General features: G+C 44.6%; 1 protein-coding gene across 1 annotated transcript in view; it reads right to left on the bottom strand.

The window, feature by feature from the left end:
• LOC148513625 (C-C chemokine receptor type 6-like) overlaps positions 1 to 21,860 on the bottom strand; it is a 68,656-nt gene that overhangs the window by 11,612 nt on the left and 35,184 nt on the right. The window lies entirely within an intron of this gene.

Raw genomic sequence — 21,860 nt, 5'->3', positions numbered from 1 at the left:
TAAACGGCACAGTGTTTTATGCACCTGTGCTAATGATCTTACACAGGTTCAAGGGACTAAGGTGAATTTAAAACTAAACAATAGCTTCAGCACTGTTGGTGGGCTATTAATATACAACTTAAATATGCAGATTACCCATATACTGTAACTCTAGCTGCAGAATCTCTCTAGGAGCTGGTGAAAGACTCCATATAATTGGACCAATAAGAAACAACAAAGATGGATTCTGCGCTTATTAATTAAAAATTATGTGTGAGATGGCAGAAAAGAATTCAATCAGAAACTCGATCTTGAAAAGGTGAATTTAGCCCAGGGCTAGCTAAACGGCTGTTAACCGGGCTAGCAATAACAGGACTTTGGAAATTTGCTCCTTTAAAAACTAATCTGTTGTTTACAGATCTTTACTTGGATACAATATCGATTACACCCAAAAAATGAAAAATCTGCTGTGGTGAGCTTTCACACTAATAGCCATTAAAGGGGACCAATTTAAAGACCCCTTCAGTATAAACATAAGAGAAGTTATATTTTCCTTTTTGTTTTAATGTTTTTTTATGCCATTTTATTGTGATTTTGTTTTATAGGAATATACCAGGGGTTCCCAAACACAGTCCTCAAGGCACACTAACAGTCCAGGTTTTAAGGATAGCCATACTTGAGCACAGGCACCATAATTAGTACCTCAGTTATTTTGATTAAACCATCTGTGCTTTAGCATGGATATCACCAAAACCAGGACTGTTAGTGTGCCTTGAGGACCGAGGTTGGGAATCACTGGAATATACACTGATATAATATCAACTGGTTGCAACATTTTTACTGTTACATTGTGCAATAAATAACTTTATACTAGTAATATAGAGTATTTGAGTGTTTAATTCACATGCCATACCTTTTTAATAATTAGCGCAAAAACTAATATATGTTTATAAGAGGCTACTAGACCTTTAAACATATCATAAGGGCACAGCCACCTCCCAGGTGAAGACACCAGAAGCCCTGATGGGTTGGCACCCACCAGGTGAAAAAAACACCAAAGCCCTGGCCTGTTGGCATCCGCCAGGTGAACACACCAAAGCCCTGGTGGGTTGGCGCCCATCAGGCAAAGATGTAAGAAGTCCTAGTGGGTGGTGGCCATGGAAAAGAGCTGACACAGGCTGCCACCCACTAGGCGAAGACGCCAAAGCCCTGGCGGGTTGGCACCCACTAGGCAAAGACACCAGAAGTTCTAGTGGGTGGCAGCCTTGAAAAAGAACTGTCACAGGCTGCCACCCACTAGATGAAGAGGCTGAAGCCCTAGCAGGTTGGCACCTACCAGGTGAAAACAACAAAGCCCTGGTGGGTTGGTGCCAGCCAAGTGAAGATGCTGGTAGTCCTAGTGGGGGGCAGCCACGAAAAAGAGCTGACACAGGCTGCCATCCACTAGGTGAAGACACCAAAGCCTGTGGCAGGTTGGTGCTCACCAGGCAAAAACACTGAAGCCCTAGCGGGTTGGCACCCGCCAAGCGAAGATGCCGGAAGTCCCAGTGGGCATCAGCCATGAAAAAGAGCTGACACAGGCTGCCGCCCACTAGGTGAAGATGTCAAAGCCCTGGCAGGTTGGCACCCACCAGGCAAGATCCCCGAAGCCCTGGTGGGTTGGTGCCTGCTACGCGAAGACGCCGGAAGTCATAGTGGGCAGCGGCCATGAAAAAGAGCTGACAGGCTGCCATCCACTAGGTGAAGATGCTGAAGCCCAGGCAAATTTGCCAGAAGTCCTAGCATGGCCCCACCCCCAGTACTGGTGACCCAGTATTGGTTGTGCTAAATACAGGGGACAAACAATGTAGCATATTAAGCACAACCAGCACCAGGCTTTTCAGAACCAGTCCTGGTTGCCAAAATATGGGGGGCAAATGATGTAGGGGTCCCCCGTATTTAGCGCAACCAGCACTGGGCTCTTAACTGGCCCTGGTTCTGGAAATACAGAGGGAAAAATTGTGTAGGACCCCCCTGTATTTACCAGAACCAGCACCAGACCCTTTCTAGTGGGGGGGGGGGTGATGCACAGCCAGGGGAGCATTTTCCCCAGCCCACCAGCCAAAGCATCACCCCTGGGGGCTATCCCCAGCATGCCTTTCTGTCTGCCCCATCCACAATGCCCTGTCTTTTCCCCCCATCCACCATACTCTGATCTCATCACTGGACAGAGCTTTCATATTCTTTTCTCACTGCCTGCATGCTCATATCCAGTCTTCATTGCCTTGTACCCCATAACATTACAGTAAAGTTGATAGGCAGAGGATGTGGTGTGAGGGAAAAGCAAGAGGCCACAGGTTGTGGTGTGAGGGAAAAACAGATACAGTATTTATTAGAGATGTGAACGGAGCCGTGTTTTGGTTTTGGTTTTGGATCACTATCTACCTCGTGTTTGGGCCCCCACAAAACAAGCTTCCAATGTGCAGTGGAAATTGGTGGAAATGATCCAAGCTACCAATGCATAGTGTGCATTGCCGGCAATGATCTCCATACAGAAACTGGCTTTACAATATAGGTAAGATGGATCAGATGTCATCATCATCATCATCCACTTCAGTGTGTACATCCTCTTCACACAATATTAATTCAGCCCCACTGGAATCCACCATTACATGCGCCTCTGTATTGTTGAGTGAATTGCTGGTAAAGGTCTTCCTCGTGGAACTTGAAATTCATTTTAATGAACATCATCTTCTCCACATTTTTGTGAAATGCCAATCGCTGACAAGGTTCCCGACTGTGCTAGTAACTCTTTCAGAGTACACACTGGAGGGTGGGCAACTTAAATAAAGCAAAGCCAGTTTGTATAATGGCCTCCAAATTGCCTCATTTTCCTGCCAGTAGTAAAACAGACATTCTGACATGCCTATTTGGATGTTATCCCTAAAATAGTCATCAACCATCCTCTGAATGGTGACATATCAAAGGAAGTCACAGTAGACATGTCAGTAATTGTAGGCAGTTCTTTCAGACCCGACCAGATGTGATCATGTTTTGCTGAATGATTTGCATGACCACCAGCAGTGGGTCTCTTACTAAAATTTAGTTTTTTCCTAGCAGCCTCAGAAACTGAAGGAGGAGATGATGCCGTGTCACATACTGCTTCAGCTACCAAGTTTTTCACCAACAGCTCTTTGCTGGTTTATGTCCATTGGAAACAATGACACAATGTATGACTTAAACCTAGGATCAAGTATGGTCACTAAAATGTAGTGATCGGATTTCAAGAGATTGACAACCCTTGGGTCCTGGTGAAGTGAATCAAGGGCTTGATCAACAAGTCCGACATACTTAGCAGAATTGCTCCAGTTCAGCTCCTCCTTCAGTTTCTCCAGCTGTTTGTGCAAAAGTCTGATAAAGGGAATGACCTGACTCAAGCTGGCAGTGTCTGAACTAACTTCACATGTGACAAGTTCAAAGGGTTTGAGAACCTTGCACAACATGGAAATTTTTCTCCACTGTGCTTGAATAAGGTCCATTCTCTATGTCATTCCAACTAGTTACTACATTTTGCTTTAGCTGATGGTAGGGCAAATTCAACAGTACTTGCTGATGCTGCAATCTTCGACATGCAGTTGCAGAATGTTGAAAATATACCAAAATTTTTTTGGGCACTGAGAGCACATCCTGTATGCCCATATTACTATTATTTAAAAAAAAATGTTGCACCACCAAATTAATTGTGTGAGTAAAACACAGGATGTGCTGGAATTTGCCCAGATGTAATGCTCTCACAATATTGGTGGCATTGTCAGAAATCACAAATTCCGAGGAGAGTGCAAGCGGGGTAAGCCATTTTGCAATGATATGATTGAGTTTTCTTAAGAGGTTTTCTGCAGTATGCCTCTTAGTGAAACCGGTGATGCACAGAGTAGCTGGCCTCTGACTGTGCTGCCATTGTTAGATGCTGCTGCTACTGTTGCTGTTTGCACCATTGTAGGCAATACACCTATCCAGTGGGCTGTCACAGTCATGTAATATTTAGTCTGCCCTGTCCCACTTGTCCGCATATCAGTAGTCAAGTGGACAGTGGGTACAATGGCATTTTGGAGAACATTAATAAGGTTTTTTTTAATGTCCTTGTAGAGACTGGGAATTGCTGTTCTAGCAAAGTGGAATCTAGAAGGGTCCTGGTAGCAGGGACACAGGACCTCAATTAATTGTCTAAAACCCACTGCATTAATGGCCGATACTGGAAGCACATCTAATACCAGCATAGCTGTTATGGCATCAGTAATCTGCTGTGCAACTGGGTGACTGCTGTCATACTTGCTCCCCCTTGCAAAGGATTGTTTGACAGTCAATTGTTTTGTTAAATTACTATAAGTAGTCTTCCTCCTGGTCCCCTTCTAGGATGAAGATCCACTCACAGCAGCAACAGCAGCAGCAGCAACAGGTGTAGCAGTCAAGGATCCTTCTAAGGAATCATAGATAGGAGATGAGCCAGTCATTCTTCTTCAGAAATTGGATGCAGGACTACTTCTGTTGAAGATTGAGGATGTTGAAGATGCAGGTCATGGTGGTGGAGATCGCAGGCACTTGGATGTAACATAGAGGAGGGAGCAGTTAGTTTACACTGGACTGCTCTTTGTTACATTTTTTAAATCTAAACTGTCTACATTTTGCAAACACTTTTGATGAATGCACTGCAAGTGACGCAAGTGGGAGGAGGTTCCTAGATGGTTAAGGTCCTTACGTCTACTCACGCTTGCTTTGCAAACAGTACATATGGCTTGACAGTTATCTGGATTTGGGTGGAAATAGTTCCACACATGAGAGGTGGATTTTTTGTCTTTTGCCCGGCATGACAATAGGCAACTACTGTTGCCTGATTGCACAAACAACATCCTCCTCAGCATCAACATCCTCATCATCCTTATTAGTGGCAGCACCAATTACTACAGGAATATCATCCTCATCTCCCTGGTGCAATTCCACAGAAGCATCCTTGAGTTCTATGTCAGCAATATGTTGACTGCTCTTCCCCACATTTACAGAGTGCACACAAATGTTGGATGGAGGATCCTCTTTAAGTACACTATTTGAAAGGTCAGGCTCACACATGGCAACCACGGACACACTTGCACTCTCTTCGAGGATTTGCGATTTTTCAGAGCACACAGTTACTTCCGGTATCTTACTCGTCTTAACAATTTTTTTTTTCTATACATGATATTGAAGGCCTTGTATCATCATCATGACTGCTGCCAGCAGCTAGAAGACTGGTATGTGGTTCCTGCTCTCCTGTCATGTGATTGTCCTCCATACTGTCACCAAGCAATTATAGCACAGTTAAGTTGCAGCTAACGCACACGACCACACACAAAGCAACAACTATTTTTAAAACTGGGCAACAGCACCCCTAAATAAGACAGCAGCCCCTTGAGAAATTACACAGGCAGCACCACTGTGCAGCTATGTTGCTGATAAGTGTGGCTAATGCGCACACACACACACAGAAAAAAAACACTTTTAGTAATTTTTTTTGTTGCACTTGTGGGGGGGAGAGCACCCCTGAACAAGGCAGCAGCCTCTTGATTAACAACACAGGCAGCCTTCTTGGTGCAGCTACATTATTGATAAGTGTGGCAAATTGCACATACACACAGAAAAAAAACACTTTTATTATTTTATTTCTTTACACTGGTGGGGAGAGTACCTCTGAATGAGGCAGCAGTCCCTTTATAAACAACACAGGCAGCATGCATGTGCAGCTATGTTGCTGATAAGTTAGGCTAATGTGCACACACACACAGAAAGAAAAACACTTTTATTATTATTATTATTTATTTTTTTTACACTGGGAGGAGAGCAGCCTTAAATAAGGCAGCAGCCCCTTGATAAATGACACAGGCAGCACACCTGCACAGCTGCATTGCTAATAAGTGTAGCTAATATGCACACACACAAGAAAAATAAACACTTTTATTATTTTATTTTTTTTCTTACAAAGGGAGGAGATCACCCCTGAACATGGCAACAGCCCCTTGATAAACAACACAGACAGCATGCCTGCACAGCTATGTTGCTGATAAGTGAGGCTAATGCACACACATGCACAGAAAAAAAAACAATTTTATTATTTTATTTTTACACTGGGGGGAGTGCACTCCTGAACGAGACAGCAGCCCCTTGATAAACAACACAGGCAGCATGTCTGCGCAGCTATGTTGCTGATAAGTGTGGCTAACATACACACACACACAGAAAAAAAACACTTTTATAATTTTTTTGCATATTGGGAGAGTACCCTTGAACAAGGCAGCAGCCCCTTGATTAACAACACAGACAACATGCTTGATGCAGCTACATTGTTGATAAGTGTGGCTAAAGTGCACACACACAGAGAAAAAACACTTTTATTTTTATTTTTTTCACACTGGGGGTGAAGAGCACCCCAGATGGACAGAGCACCCCCTGAATAACACAGCAGCACCTCTTTATGGACTACAGTGACACAGGAGCCACTGAATCCCCCCTCTTCTTCTGTCTGCAGCACAGCTCCTATAGACAACAACACAATCCTTATGGACAACAGTACAGCACAACCCAGCCAGCCCCTATGGACAACAGCAGCCACCCCCTATGGACAACAGCAGCCAGCCCCTATAGACAACAACAGCAGCCAGTACTCTTCCACACAAACTAAAAAAAGCAATGAAACTCCAACCATTAAGGCTGAATCCTTATTGGCCTTGTTCCTGTATGCCATCACACTCTTTTGTTAACTGCAGATTCAGCACACTCTGCTGTCACTCACAAAATGGTGGAACTACTAATTCACAGATTTGTGTGCTCACTGGAATACACACATGTTTTCTATACACTACACTCAGGGCTTAAAGTGGTCGTGGAGAGGTGGTGGATCAATTCTCCCCTGCCTGTGCTAGGCAGAGCTACCCTGAAAGGCCAAAATAACTGTGAAAACTGTTTTTTACTAGCGATGAGTGGGTTCAGATATCAGAGAACTGCACACACCCTAACTTAGCGATCCAAGCCAAGATCCGAGTTGGCTCTGGTTTTCCCGCCAGACTCGTGTCTCAAAGTGAGCCAAAACTTCATCATCCTGCTATCAGATTCTCACGGGTTTTGGATTGTATAAAAGTGCCCCGTGATCACCACCAGTTTTATTCCCACTATGGAGAGTGAAGAGGAAGGAGAGGGCTGTGATTGCTGTGCTGTGCATAGGGGCTGGCTACTGTTGTCACTTATCAGGGACTGGCTGCTTAATGTCCATATAGTCTGGCTGTTGTCCAGTCCATAGTAGCTGGCTGGCTGTTGTCCATAAGGGATAGCTGGCTGTACTGCTGTGTTGTCCAGGGGGTTCTCTTTCCATCAAGGGGTGCTCTTCACCCCCAGTGTGAAAAAAATTAAGTGTTTGTTTTTTCTTTGTGTGTGTGTGTGCGTTAGCCACACATATTATCAGCAATGTAGCTACACAGGGGTGCTTCCTGTGTCATTTATCAAGGGGCTGCTGCCTCATTCAGGGGTGCTCTCCCCCCAAGTCCCTCCCAAAAATAAAATAAATAAATAAAAGTGTCTATTTTTTTCCTTGTGTGTGTGCATTAGCCACATGTATTATCAGCAATGTAGCAGTACAGGGGTGCTGCCTGAGTCATTTATCAAGGGGCTGCTGTCTCATTAAGAGGTGCTGTTCCCCAGTTTTAAAAATATATATATATTTTGTATGGTTGTTTGCATTAGCTGCAACTTAGCTGCGCTATAATTGCTTGGTGACACTGCTGTAAGACTGCAGTGAGTATGGAGGATAGTCACATGAAAGAAGAGCAGGATCTACATACCAGTCTTGTAGCTGCTGACAGTAATCATGATGATGATGATGCAAGGCCGTCAATGTAATCTATGAAGGCCAATACCCCAGGGTTTAAGTCAGGCCATGTAAAATCAACCATTACCCTGTTAAATAAAAAAAAATCTGAAGCTAAATCAGCTTTAAAGAAACAAAAAATTGGTAATATGCCATTCACTACATGAAGTGGCAAGGAAAGGATACGGCCTTGGCCTTTATTTATGATTGGTGGTTCTAGTTGTGATAATTTAAGCCCTTCTGCTTGTAGGAGAGGTAAAAAAAATTTAAATTGTCTCCAAAAAGTCACAGATCCCTGAGGAGAGTCCAAATGTGTCCACAGTTGCCATGTATGAGCCTGACCTTTGTAATACTATACTTGAAGGGGATCCTTCTTCCACTATTTGTGTGATCTCTGCAAATGTGGGGATGAGCAGCACAAGTCAACATGCTGATGTAGAGATCAAGGATGCTTCTGTGGGATTGCACCAGGAGGATGAGGAGGATATTTACATAGTTGGTGATAACAACAAGGATGATGAGGATGTTGATGATGATGAGCATGTTGATGGTGAGGATGTTTGCAAAAACTGTAAATCAGGCAACAGTTGTTGCCCAAGGTGGGAAAAATACCATTGTTGCCATGCCTGGGCAAAAGACCAAAAAATCCACTTCTCGTGTGGAATTATTTCCAACCAAATCCAGACAACCTTTGCCAAGCCATTTGTAACCATTGCCATGTAACAGTAAGTAGAGGTTAGGACCTTAACCATCTAGGAAACTCCAAAAAAACAAACAAACAAACAAACAAACAAAAAACCAAACAACAATCAGTCCAGTGTCACCTAGCTGTTTCCTTCTATCTGGATCCAAGCACTTGCAATCTCTACCACCAACACCTGCATCATCCTCAACATCCTCATTTGTGATCGGAAGTAGTTCTGCATCCAATTTCATAAGAATAACTGACTCCTCTCCTATCCATGATTCCTCAGAAGGATTCTTGAGTGCTATGCCTGCTGCTGCTGTTGCTGTGAGTGGATCTTTATGCCAGAAGGGGACCAGGATGAAGACTACTTATAGTTTAACCAAACAATTGACTGTCAAACAATCCTTTGCAATGGTGAACAAGTATGACAGCAGACACCCATTTGCACAGTGGATTACTGATGCCATAATAGCTATGCTGGTATTATATGTACACCCAGTATCCACCATTATTGCAGTGGGATTTAGACAGTAAATGGAGGTCCTGTGTCCCCACTACCAGGTCTCTTCTAGATTCCACTTCTCTAGAAAAACAAAAACCTTATTAATGTCCTCCAAAATGCCATTGTGCCCACTATCCATTTAACCACAGATATGTGGACAAGTGGGACAGGGCAAACTAAAGATTACATGACTATGACAGCCCATTGGGTAGGTGTATTGCCTCCAACAGTGCAAACAGCAGCAGCAGCAGCAGCATCTAACAAATGCCAGCTCATTCAGAAGCAGGCTACTCTGTGTATCACTGGATTCACTAAGAGGCATACCACTTAGAGCCTTTGCCAAATTGCAAAATGGCTTACCCCACTTGGACTCTCCTCAGGATTTGTGATTTCTTACAATGCCAACAATATTATGCTAGCATTACATGTGGGCAAATTTGAACACTTTTTTAAATGAGAGGGGCATGTAGTATATGCTCTCGTGGGCCGAAAGATTTCTGCCCATTTTTGACATTCAGCAACTGCGTGTCAAAGATTGCAGAACCAACAAGAACTGTTGAATTTACCCTGCTATCAGCTGAAGCAAAAGGTAGTAACTAGGTGGAAATCTACCCTTTATATGCTTAGGCATATAAATGACATAGGGAGAGGAGCAGGAATGCACCCTAGTCAGTGGAGAATCATTTCTGTGTTGTGCAAGGTTCTCAAACCCTTTGAACTTGCCACATGTGAAGTAAGTTCAGACACTGCCAGTCAGACTTTTGCAAAAGCAGCTGGAAAAACTGAAGGAGGAGCTGAAAAGGAGTGATTCTGCTAAGTATGTCAGACTTGTAGATCAAGCACTTTATTCGCTTTGCCAGGATCCTAGAGTTGTCAATCTATTGAAATCAGATCACTATATTTTGGCAACCATACTTGATCCTAGGTTTACGTAATACCTTGTGTCTTTCTTTCCAATGGACATAAATCTGAAAAGATGCAAAGAGCTGTTGGTGAAAAAATTGTCAGCTCAAGCGGCACGTGACATGGCATAATCTACTCCTTCAGTTTCTGCAGCTGCCAGGAAAAATCTACATTTTCCTAAGAGACCCACTGCTGGTGGTGATACAGATCACTCAGCAAAGATTATTGACATCTGGTTTGGTCTGAAAGAACTGCCTACAATGAGTGACAAGTCTATCGTGACTTTGTCTGATACAGTCACCATTTCTGAATGATTATTTTAGGGATAGCATCCAAATACTAGGCATTTCAGTTAGTCAATTTCACTACTGGCAGGAAAAAGAGGCAATTTGGAGTCCCTTACACAAACTGGCTTTGCTTTACTTCAGTTGCGCACCCTCCAGTGTGTACTCTGAAAGAGTTTTCAGTGCAGCTGGGAACCTTGTCAGTGATCGGTGTTGGAGATTATTTCCCTAGAATGTGGAAAAGATGATGTCAATTAAAATTAAAGTTCCACGAGGAAGACCTTTACCAGCAATTATTTAAAAAAAACTACAGAATTGTTTGTAATGGTGAATTCCAGCAGGGATGAATTAATATTGTGTAAAGAAGAGGATGTATACACTGATGGGGATGACGATGATGACATCTGATCATCTTACCTATGTTGTAAAGCCAGTTTGTGTATGTGTTCATTGCCACTGCGCATTGGCAGCTTGTTTTGTGGGAGGTCCAAACAAGCCAATCATCTCAGCCACAATTGGCAGTCCCTGTCGCTGAAGTGATTGGTTTTTTAAACTGTGAATGACCTTTTTCATATATGCAACATAAGGGTGGGTTGGAGGGCCCAAGGACAATTTCATCTTGCACCTCTTTTCTTTGCATTATGTGCTGTTTTTGGCATTGCTGCCTGACATTTTTATTTTTATGGTTTATGAATGTCCAGAAATTGTAATGGCCCCTTTGATTTTTTTTTACATAAAATTCTGAACCACCAAATTGATGGGGTGGCCATCTGGCTGATATCACCTCTGCTAGAACAGGATCAGTGCATCCTCCTTTTTCTACCTTGCTGATGCATTGCTCAGGTGTCGGTGATAGCGTTCACATGTGTTTCCACCAGTTCTGCTGTGAGTCTCCTGTTCAAGTTGAGTATTCAGCTCCCCACTCTGCATTGATTTGCTCCTGCCATTTGTGTCATCCAGGTGGCACGGTGCACACTTCAGTCACTTGTTTTTTGTGTCATCCAGGTGGCACAAGCCGCACCTCAGCACCCAGTGTTTGCAATCCAGTGTGCTTCTGCTTGTGTTACCCTTGTGGTGCAAGCTACACTGCAGTGTCAAGTCTACGCAAGTCAGCATACTGCTGCTTGTGTGAAGCTGGCAGTGCAAGCCACACTGCAGTATCAAGTGTATGCAAGCCAGTGTACAACCTGGTGGCACAAGTTGCACAACAATGACATTCAACCAAGGGTTCTCAGCCCTCAAGGCCGCTACATGGCCCAAAGGCTGCATCCTGCTGCATGGCCCAAAGGCCACCTGTCATCACTCCTCACCAGCCCTCAAGGCTGTAATGGCCACAACTTGCCAGGAGTTCCAGCCCTCAAGGACTGTTGCAGGACTGTTGCATAGCTCTGTATTCCACTACTACTCAGCCAGAAGGTTACATCAACAATTACTGTAACTATCAACTATCAATTCTTACTTCAGCCAGTGGCTGCACCAAGTATCAAGTATCAACTCTTCTTACTTCAGCCAGTGGCTGCACCATTTATCAAGTATCAACTCTTCTTACTTCAGCCAGTGGCTGCACCAATTATCAAGTATCAACTCTTCTTACTTTAGCCAGTAGCTATGCCAATTATCAAGTATCAACTCTTCTTACCTCAGCCAGTGGCTGCACCAATTATCAAGTATCAACTCTAATTACTTTAGCCAGTGGCTGTACCAATTTTCAAGTATTAACTCTTCCTATTTCAGCCAGTGGCTGCACCAAATATCAAGTATCAACTATTCTTACTTCAGCCAGTGGCTGCACCAATTATCAAGTATCAACTATTCTTACTTCAGCCAGTGGCTGCACCAATTATCAAGTATCAACTATTCTTACTTCAGCCAGTGGCTGCACCAATTAGCAACTATCAATTCCTCCTTCAGTCAGTGACTGTATCAATTATGAACCATCAATTCTTCAATCCACAAGGGGTACCCCAACCATCATATTTGCACAGTCCTCAACTCTATTTATCACTCAGTTTTGAGCCAGCTAGCTGAATGCAACCTTTTGGCCCTTAACTAGATGAAAACAATCTATATTGTGAGCTGTGTGGTGGTCAAAATTGACTGGAAATGAGTGGAAATAAATGTTATTGAGGTTAATAAAACTGTAGAAACAAAAACAGGCCCATTTTATTTGATTTGAGCAGTTTTTATGAGTTTTTAAGAAAAAATCCAGGTCCAAAACCAAAAAACAAAACATGGAAGGGAGGTTTTGGTAAAACCAATCCAGATCCAAAGCCAGAGGAGATACAGATCCAAAACCAAAACACCGGGGTCGGCGCACATCTCTATTTTTTACACACACTCACTGTTGTGTATAGGAAACTTTAACATGAATGGCTGGGGCCAACTAGGGGGAGATGTACTAAGCTCTGAAAAGTGATAAAGTGGAGAGTGATAAACTGTCAGCCACTCAGCTCCCAACTGTGAAACCATAGGCTGTGTTTAAAAAATGACAGTTGGGAGCTGATTGGCTGGTGGTTTATCACTCTCCAATTTATCACTTTTCAGAACTTAGTACATCTGGCCCCTAGTGTGAAATACATTTTAGATGATTTTTATCTCTCCTTCCATCTCCTTCCATCAGCTGAGATTACAATGTTAGGTCACTTTCAAAGAAAAACAAAAGTTCTATATCATCAGTGTAACTCTTAAATATTTTTCTGCTACTCATCTGTGCCATCCCCCCTGCATCTCACCAGCTTTATCTCCCCTGTGTCCCTCCTATGCCACCCCCTGCAGTCTCTTCAGAATCATTTTCCTGTGTTTCACAAGCACCATACCTGTGTCTTATCTCCAACACCATCTCCCTTTGTCTCTCCAACTTACAGCCTTGTGTCCTTCCAGAAACTCCCTGCCCTGTGTCCCCCACCATCAGCTCTATGCCCCTGTGTCCCCCACCATCAGCTCCATGCCCCTGTGTCTCCTTCCACCAGCAGCTTATTCCCCCCATATCCCTCTAGTAGCACCTCCCTGCCCCCAAGCAGCATACCCCACCTCCCTGTGTCCCTCTAGCAGTAGACCACCTTCGTGCCTGCCCTGGCCCATGCTCCTCTTCACGGTCCCTCAGTGCACTATGCAGTGGCTGTGATGGCATGATGTTGCATACAGTATGCCACAAAAGGAGCTGGGACCACTCACTTTGTGGACACAGGCCCACAAGATGAGTGGAAGTTGGAGAAGGAGGAGGAACATGGAGCAGGAAACTGAGGAGTGGGAGGCAGCCACCACTAGACAGATTGAAACTCTGTCTGTGGGACCTATGTGGAGACATGGGGGAGGCAGAACTAGTTCCACCTACCATTAGATGTGATAGAATCCAGTTACACCCCATTATAGCCCACTTTAACCCCTGACTACATTACTTTTAACCATGAACCCCCTGCCTGCACACACTACATACACGACCATTACTAACCTTGCACCCACCCCCTGCACACACTAACCACCACACTACACTACCATTGGTAACCCTGCAGCCCCTCCCCACACACACTACCTACATCCTAAAACAGCAAGGAACTACATCTCCAATAAGCCCCCTCCTCCTCCCAGCAATGTCCTCCAAACATGACGAACAGAAGGGGGGCTGAAAGCAAGGTCGAACTGGGCCGCTGGGGAATCGGAAAAAGTTCCCGTTGGGGCCCACTGTTTCAGAGCTTTGCCCTCTAGCACAGGAGATCAGGGCCTAGCCCTGGTCACCAGCCATTATGTACAATGCATCTGTTTGCCGGGCAGTTATCAGAGTCTGGTTCTCCAGCACATGCAGGGGTGGGGGTTTCCAAGTACTTAGAAACCCCCCTGACTGACCAATCCCCTCATTACTGGCTGCATTGGGGCAGAGCCTAATAATGTAATCTGCATGCTCCCATTAACAACCTGCACATGCAGAAGTGTGTATGTGTATTGCTTTACTGTGTATACTGTATATGTGTATGTATGTGTTAGTGTAATGTGTATATATGTTTATGTGTTAGTGTAGTGTGTATATATTTGTATGTTCAGAGGCATCTTAAGAGAGGAGGGGGAACATGTGCATTCCCCATCCGGGGCCCCCTCCTCTCTCCCCGGCAGATGGCCGCATCACTGCAGCAGTAAACTCTGGGCACTGGAGTGTGCCCAAAGTCTACTGTGCATGCGCAGGTCACAGCCGCATCATTTTCCTGCTATTTCACTAGTGCACATGTGCACAATGCCGGAAAAATAGCTGCAGCGGCCATTTTTTAGGTGTTTGTCCAACTCTACAACCCAAGGTGGGACTTTGGAGGGGTAAGCATTAAAACATACAGTATGGGTGCATGGTGTGTGGTGTGGGCCCCCCTGACCCAGGGGGCCCATGTGCACCGCACACCCTGCACATATTATATATACGCCCTTGTGTATGTCTGTATATAAGTGTTTGTGTGTATATACTCTATGTGTAAGTGTTATTGTATATACAGTTAGTGTGTATAATGTGGCATTCCTCAACTCAAAAAGGGGGCGTGGCTTTACTGGCAGGAGGTGTGTCCTCGAGAAAGGGGCAGGGCCTCGTGGGCCGAACCCCGGTCCATGTTTATCACTGGGGTGGTGGGTGGTGCCAGAGGTGTGGAGTGCTGGCTCTCTCACTGTGACAGGAGCCGAGTGCTTGGTGTGAGCCCTCGCACCCCCCTTGTGATGCCAATGTGTGTATATAAAGATATATATATATATATTAGGGATGTGCAGGCTCGGTTCTACTCTGTTCCGTTTGGTTTTTTTTACCGAATCTTATTGGCTATACAAAACTCGTGACAGCTGATACCCAATAAAGATTCGGTAAAAAAAACCAAACGGAACCGAGTAGAACCGAGCCTGCACATCCCTAATATATATATATTTATATATATATATATATGTATATATATATATATATATATATATATTGTGATTGAAGCACTGGAGAAGTGTGGAATTGCTTCTATATATGTCCCAGATTCCTGTCTTATGTCTTTTAAAACCCCCAGGAGAAGTCTGTTAGGAAAGCAGACTAGTAATGTTGGCTTCTCTGAAAAGCCAAAATTGGTCCTGGGGTGTGGATGTGAGGAGAAGGAGGGCTCCATCCACAGGCCACTCCAGGTCTTGGGCCTTTTAGCTTGGTAGCAGGCTCATCAGGGCTTTCACCTGGAAGTGGCTAATATATGCTGGGTCTAGTTAGGGCTGAGTGTCTCACACCTGGGCGAGCAGGACGACTAGCCTTTCAGAGACACTTGGTTAGATACTCCTGTAAGTACTGTGCATGATGTTGATGGTGAGGGCAATAGGTCCTACCATTATTATAGAGAGGGAATCTACTGTGTAGTGAGTGCCCAGACGGGCTAGGACTTATGTTTATGTTTTATTTATGTTTACGAATTTGGCACATTAAAGACTGGCTCCGACTAGCTTGCACAAGAACCCCGGACTGGTGTATTGTTTCCTGGCTGCTGTGTGTGTGAAAGAGGCAGTCCATCTACCCCAGGAGAGGGACCCCTATCCCAACCCTATCACAATTGGTGGAGAATGTGGGCAAATACAAACTGAAGTTGCAGCAAGAGGAAAAATTTTCATTTAAAATTTAAAGGGACAGACACCAATTTGTCAGTGTGGATGTAAAAGTGGGTCCTTTGAAGTCCATAGAGCTGGTGTCCGCAGATGCTTAGGGAAGCCAGATTCTGCTTCCAACCTACACCCCAGGACAAAATGGAGGACATTATTAAAGCCTTGTTCCAAGCTATGGCAGCTCAGCAAGAAGCTACCAGGGCTCAGCAGGAAATGAACAAAATGCAGCAGGAATCCACCAGGATGCAACTGTTGGCCTTGGAGACCACCCAGAGGCAACAACAGGTCACCATCGAGGAAACCCGCCAGGCCTTTGTGGAAAACTGCCAGGCTTTAGTGGAAAACAGCCAGGCCATAAAAGAGGTGGTACAACACCTAGTAGCCCGGTCTGGCGATGCATCCACTGACCATCCAACCACACTCGCTCCATACACGCCAGTCACTTTTTACAGAAGATGACCCCAAGTGATGACGTGGAGGCGTATCTCACGGCATTTGAGAGAACCGCAGACAGAGAGAGTTGGCCCATGGAACAGTAGGCAAGTCTTGTGGCACCCTTCCTGTCTAGGGAATCGCAAAAGGCCTATTATGATCTGTGCCTGGCTGATGCAAAGGACTATGTAAAGTTAAAATGGGAGATCCTAACCCACTTGGGAGTCACCTTATTTGTTCGGGCCCAATTATTCCACCGCTGCAAGTTCCAAGTGGACAAGCCTCCACATTCACAGATGCATGACCTCATCCAAAATGGCTACAGCCCAAGACGCTGACAGGACCACAGATCATGGAAAGAGTCGTGATGGACCCATATCTACGATTGCTACCTGCATCTCTGCACAAATGGGTGAGCCATGCAGACCCTAAATCTGCAGACCAGTTAGTCAAACTGATGGAGAGGTACGTGGTGGCTGAGGAGCTGTTGAGTCTGCCCCACTGAACTCCCTCTGACACTGGTAAGACTGTTCCAGGGGAGAAGGGTGCTGGGCATTGGAATGTACCTGATACTGAGGGTGTAGAACCTGCAGACAGGCCAGCCAGGTCAGGAAGGTTCCTAACCCGCAAAAGACTAGATAATCATGTGATTCAGTGTTTCTGATGTGGTGGCTTTAGTCATATTGCAGCTAATTGTTCACTTACCTCTGAACCTATGCAATGTGATACTGCTCATGTCCACCGCAGGGTGTCTTTCTTTGCACAGTCAGCCTGTACTGCTGACTGGCAAGCTGAGTGTCAGAACCCGAACTGTATGCCAAGTTTCCGTTAATGTCTCTGGAGTATCCTTCCGGGCTGCTGGCCTGTATCACATGGAATATACAGAGAGTTAAAGTGATTCTCTATTCCTTGGGCGTTGACTGCTTGCTGGGGTCTGTGATTACTTGGTTTTCCAAACCTGGTTCTTTCTGGGTCACATGCTTTAACACTTCCAATGGATTTCATGCATCTGGTATAAAAGTCTGTTACTAACTGAGCATTGTTGTCTGTGCAACGTTACCTTCAGGTTTTTCCTTGGACTCCTGCCAGATCCTCGCTGTACCTGATATATGCTGTGGACTCTCTTTGCTCGGTTCTGCTCCGGATTTTAGGCTGCACTACACAGCCCAGCGCTGCTATTGAACTCTGCTGCAATACTAAATCTAACCCTGCTAGTAGTCTCCGCTGTACTACTAGCCCAGCTTTGCTGCCGTTTCATGGTCTCTCCGTATTCATCTTTAACAAACAGTTGTCAACTGCATCATAAAAGCTGACTTCACTCCAGACTTCAGTCTCGTCTCAGGGCTCAACCCTGCACCTTTGCACCCTGGACCTCCGTCACGTCTTGGGGCTCAACCCCATACCGGATTTCCATTGCACCTCAGGGCTCAACCCTGCACCTCTCCCCACCGGACCTCCGTCACGTCTTGGGGCTCAACCCCATACCAGATTTCCATTGCACCTTGGAGCTCAACCCCAGCACCTTTTCTTACCAGATCTCCCTTGCACCTTGGGGCTCAACTCCATACCATATTTTAGTCATGTCTTGGGGCTCAACCCCACACCGCTCCATACAGGATTTTCAGTCATGTCTCGGGGCTCAAACCTGCACTGCTTCATGCCAAATCTCTGTCACATATTGGGGCTCAACCCCATAATGGATCTTCATCACATTATGGAGTTCAACTCCACACCTGTTAGTTTGTATGATATGAACTTTGTGTTATATGAACTTTAGTTCTTGCGTGGCTATCCTGACACCTGCTTGTTGTGATAATCTGAACCTTGCTTTACGGAGACTTTATGTTTGAATATCTAGAACTTTTCAGCAGTCTTGTCTTTGAATAAATCCTGTTTACTTTTAACATTGCGTGCCGGTGCTATTTCATGAGAAGGTCATTCCTTAAACCCCCTCAGTTTGTACTACCTGTTAAGCCTGTTTCTCTTCAGGTGTCCCAAGAGTCTGTAGCTGTTACACTGAGACAGATAAGCACATGTATGTACTCACTGTAGAGGGCAACCGAGTAGAGGCACTGTTAGATTCTGGTAGCCTGGTGACACTTATGAAAGCTGAGCTGGTGAACCCCTTGAAACATAAGGGGAAAACTGTTGGTATGACCTGCATACATGGGGATACTCTGTATTATATTACTGCATAAGTGAACATTGAGACACCATGTGGTCCCGCTATAGTCTCTGTGGGTTTTGTACATGGCTTAATATATGATGCGATATTGGGGAGAGACTTTGCTCACTTCTGGAAGTTGTGGGAAAGCCGAGTTTGCACAGAGGTAAATCACCCTGACCTATTTGATAAGGTTACTGGTGTAGTAGCAAAGGAAGTGTCTTCAGAGTCAGAGATGTTCCCTTTTTCTAGTATGATTGGCGAACTAGAGAATGCAGAGCGTGATGGTGGCTCGCCAAGTGATGTGCCTTCCACTGAGCTGGGAAGTGTTGTTGAGCCAGTTGATCATTTGCCTGATTCAGAGGTCAGAAGAGAGGTCTTTGCCATGGAGCAGTTAAATGACCCTACTCTGGTAAAAGCCAAGGAGAATGTCAAGGTGATCAATGGTAAACCCATAGACCCCGATAGTCCTTTGTAATATCCTCACATGGCAGTATGTCAGGATTTGTTGTATCAGGTGACTAAAAAGGGGGAAGATATTGTGGAACAATTAATAGTTCCCAAAGCTTACAGAAGAACAGTGTTGGATCTGGCCCATGGCCATATAACGGCAGGCCACCCCTGTTCCTCACAAGAGCGGTAACACACCGGATGTGATGCAATCACTAAGGGCAGAAGTCACAGGGAATGAGGCAGATGAAAATGAAAAGCTTATCTTATTTCATATATATGGAGGATAAGGTCAGGTGGGGTGCATATATATGAAATAAGATAAGCTTTTCATTTTTACAAAACTTTGTATTTATCTCTACTTTTTATTATTTTTATAGTATATATTTTTTTTTTAACTAGTGTCATTCATGTCTTTCCATTCATGTTTTTATGTTGGTTGTTTCTATTAAATTTGTATTTTTATAATTACTGTTTTATGGTCTAGATCTATTTGTTAGACGTATTTATTGCTCTGTTTATTTAATCAGTGATTTTTGCACATTCTCTGCACCTCAAAGCACTTTAAGCTGTTCTGACCTAACCACACACATATATTGTGATAAGGCCGGGATAAGGGTCCCTCTCCTGGGGTCAACGGACTCCCTCTCTACACACCCAGCAGCCAGGAAAACAATACACCAGTGCAAGGTTCTCGTGTAAGCTGGTTGGTGCCAGACTTTATTGTGCCAGAAAAATATAACAAACATAAACAAAAGTCCTAGCCCGTCTGGCCACTAACTAAAGCGTAGGTACCCTCACTACCAGAACGGTAGGGCCTACTGCCCTCACCGTCAATAACAGCACAAGCACAGTACTTACTGGGTTATCATACAGTCTCTCTGGACATGCTAGCCTGCATGCCTACTTCCCCAGGTGTGAGACACCCAGCCACAAACAAACCTATATTATATTAGCCACTTCCAGGTGCAAGCCGTGATGAGCCTGCTACCAGGCCGAAAGTCCGAAGACCTGGAGTGGCCTGTGGATGGAGCCCTCCCTCTCCTCACATCCACACCCCCAGGACCCAATCCAGCTTTTATCGAAAGCCGACACTCAAACCTGTTTGTAAAACAGACTTCTCCTGGGGGCTAAAACACATAGGACAGGAACCTGGGACACAGACAGAAGCCATTCCACACTTCTCCAGTGCCTCTATTACATATTCCCCCCTTTGTTTCGACCTGTGGGGTGGAACAACTGCAGCCCCCAAACACGTGACAAAGCATCTGCATTGGCCAGCTGGCTACCTCGCCTGTGTTCTACTGTGAACTTAAAGGTTTGTAATGCCAGGAACCACCTCGTTATTGCTTTCCTTGTTCTCTGACATCCACTTTAAAGGGACATGGTCAGTGATCAATCTGAACTTCCTTCCCACCAAGTAGTACCTGAGAGTTTCTAACGCCGACTTTATGGCCAACGCTTCTTTCTCGACTGTAGCATAGTTTCTTTCATGTACATTTAATTTTCGGCTTATGAAAAAAATTGGGTGTTCTTCACCCTCTTTGCTTTGGGACAGGATTGCTCCTGTGCCTACCTCTGACGCATCAGTTTGCACAACAAACTCTCTGTCAAAATCAGGGGTCACCAGAACTGGTTGGGTACACAATGCTGTTTTTAATGCCTGAAAAGCCTTCTCAGCTTCAGGACTCCACTCTACCATGACTTTCTGTTTGCCTTTGGTAAGGTCAGTCAGTGGGACTGCAATGGTGGCAAAATTGGGTATAAACCTCCTATAATACCCAGTAATCCCTAAGAAGGATCTCACCTGCTTCTTATCCAGGGGTCTTGGCCAGTTTTGTATTGCCTCAATTTTATTAAGCTGTGGCTTTATCAAACCTCTGCCAATGGTGTATACAAGATATTTTACCTCTTCCATCCCTAGACAACATTTTTTGGGGATGGCTGTCAGACCTGCCTTATAGATGTAGTCTAATACTGCTTGTACTCTGGGCAAGTGAGACTGCCAATCAGGACTATGAATAATGATATCATCTAGGTAAGCAGCAGCATACTGTCTATGGGGCCTTAGAATCCTATCCATCATTCTTTGAAAAATAGCAGGTGCCCCATGTAACCAAAAGGGCAACATCTTGTATTGAAACAACCCTTCTGGTGCAGAAAAAGCTGTCTTTTCTTTGGCATTCTCCATTAATGGCACTTGCCAATACCCTTTGGTTAAGTCAAGAGTGGTTAAATATCTGGCTGTTCCTAGCCTTTCAATTAGTTCATCCACCCTAGGCATTGGTTAGGCATCAAACTTTGACACACTGTTCAGTTTCCAGAAGTTATTGCAGAAATGCACACTCCCGTCGAGCTTTGGAATAAGCACGATGGGGCTTGACCACTCACTATATGACTCTTCAATTACACCCAATTCTAACATTTTGTTTTAATTCTTTAGATACCGACACCCTTTGGGCTTCTGGTAATCTATAGGGCTTTAGGTTAACCTTAACCCCTGTGTCAGTGATTATGTCATGTTTACTGACAATGGTTTTTCCTGGTATGTCAGAAAACGACACCCTATTTCTGATAAGAAATTACTTAACTTCCTGCTGTTGAACTGCTGACAGGGTTTTTGTTACTGTCACTTCAGGAACCAAGGGCCCTGGGTTTACTGGTGGGGTTCGGATGGCTGACAGAGCTGCTCTATCCTTCCATGGTTTTATAAGATTTACTTGGTATATCTGTTCTGACTTTCTTTTCCCTGGCTGGTAAACTGTATAATTAACCTGCCCCACTTTTTCTAAAATTTCAAAGGGCCCTTGCCACTTAGCCAGAAGTTTACTTTCTATTGTGGGAACCAATACCAACACTCTGTCCCCTGGAGCAAAGACGCGTAACCAAGCATTGTGGTTGTATACCCTCTGCTATGCCTGTTGGGCCTGTTCCAATTGCTCTCTCACTATCGGCACCACAGTAGGAATTATTTCTTGCATTTGAGAAACATGTTCAAT

This window comes from Taudactylus pleione, unplaced genomic scaffold (genome assembly GCF_031769625.1).
Source record: "Taudactylus pleione unplaced genomic scaffold, aTauple2 ptg000275l, whole genome shotgun sequence".
Taxonomy (NCBI): Eukaryota; Metazoa; Chordata; class Amphibia; order Anura; family Myobatrachidae; genus Taudactylus; species Taudactylus pleione.
Note: the sequence above shows the minus strand (reverse complement) of the source record. Positions and strands in the feature narration are given on the sequence as shown.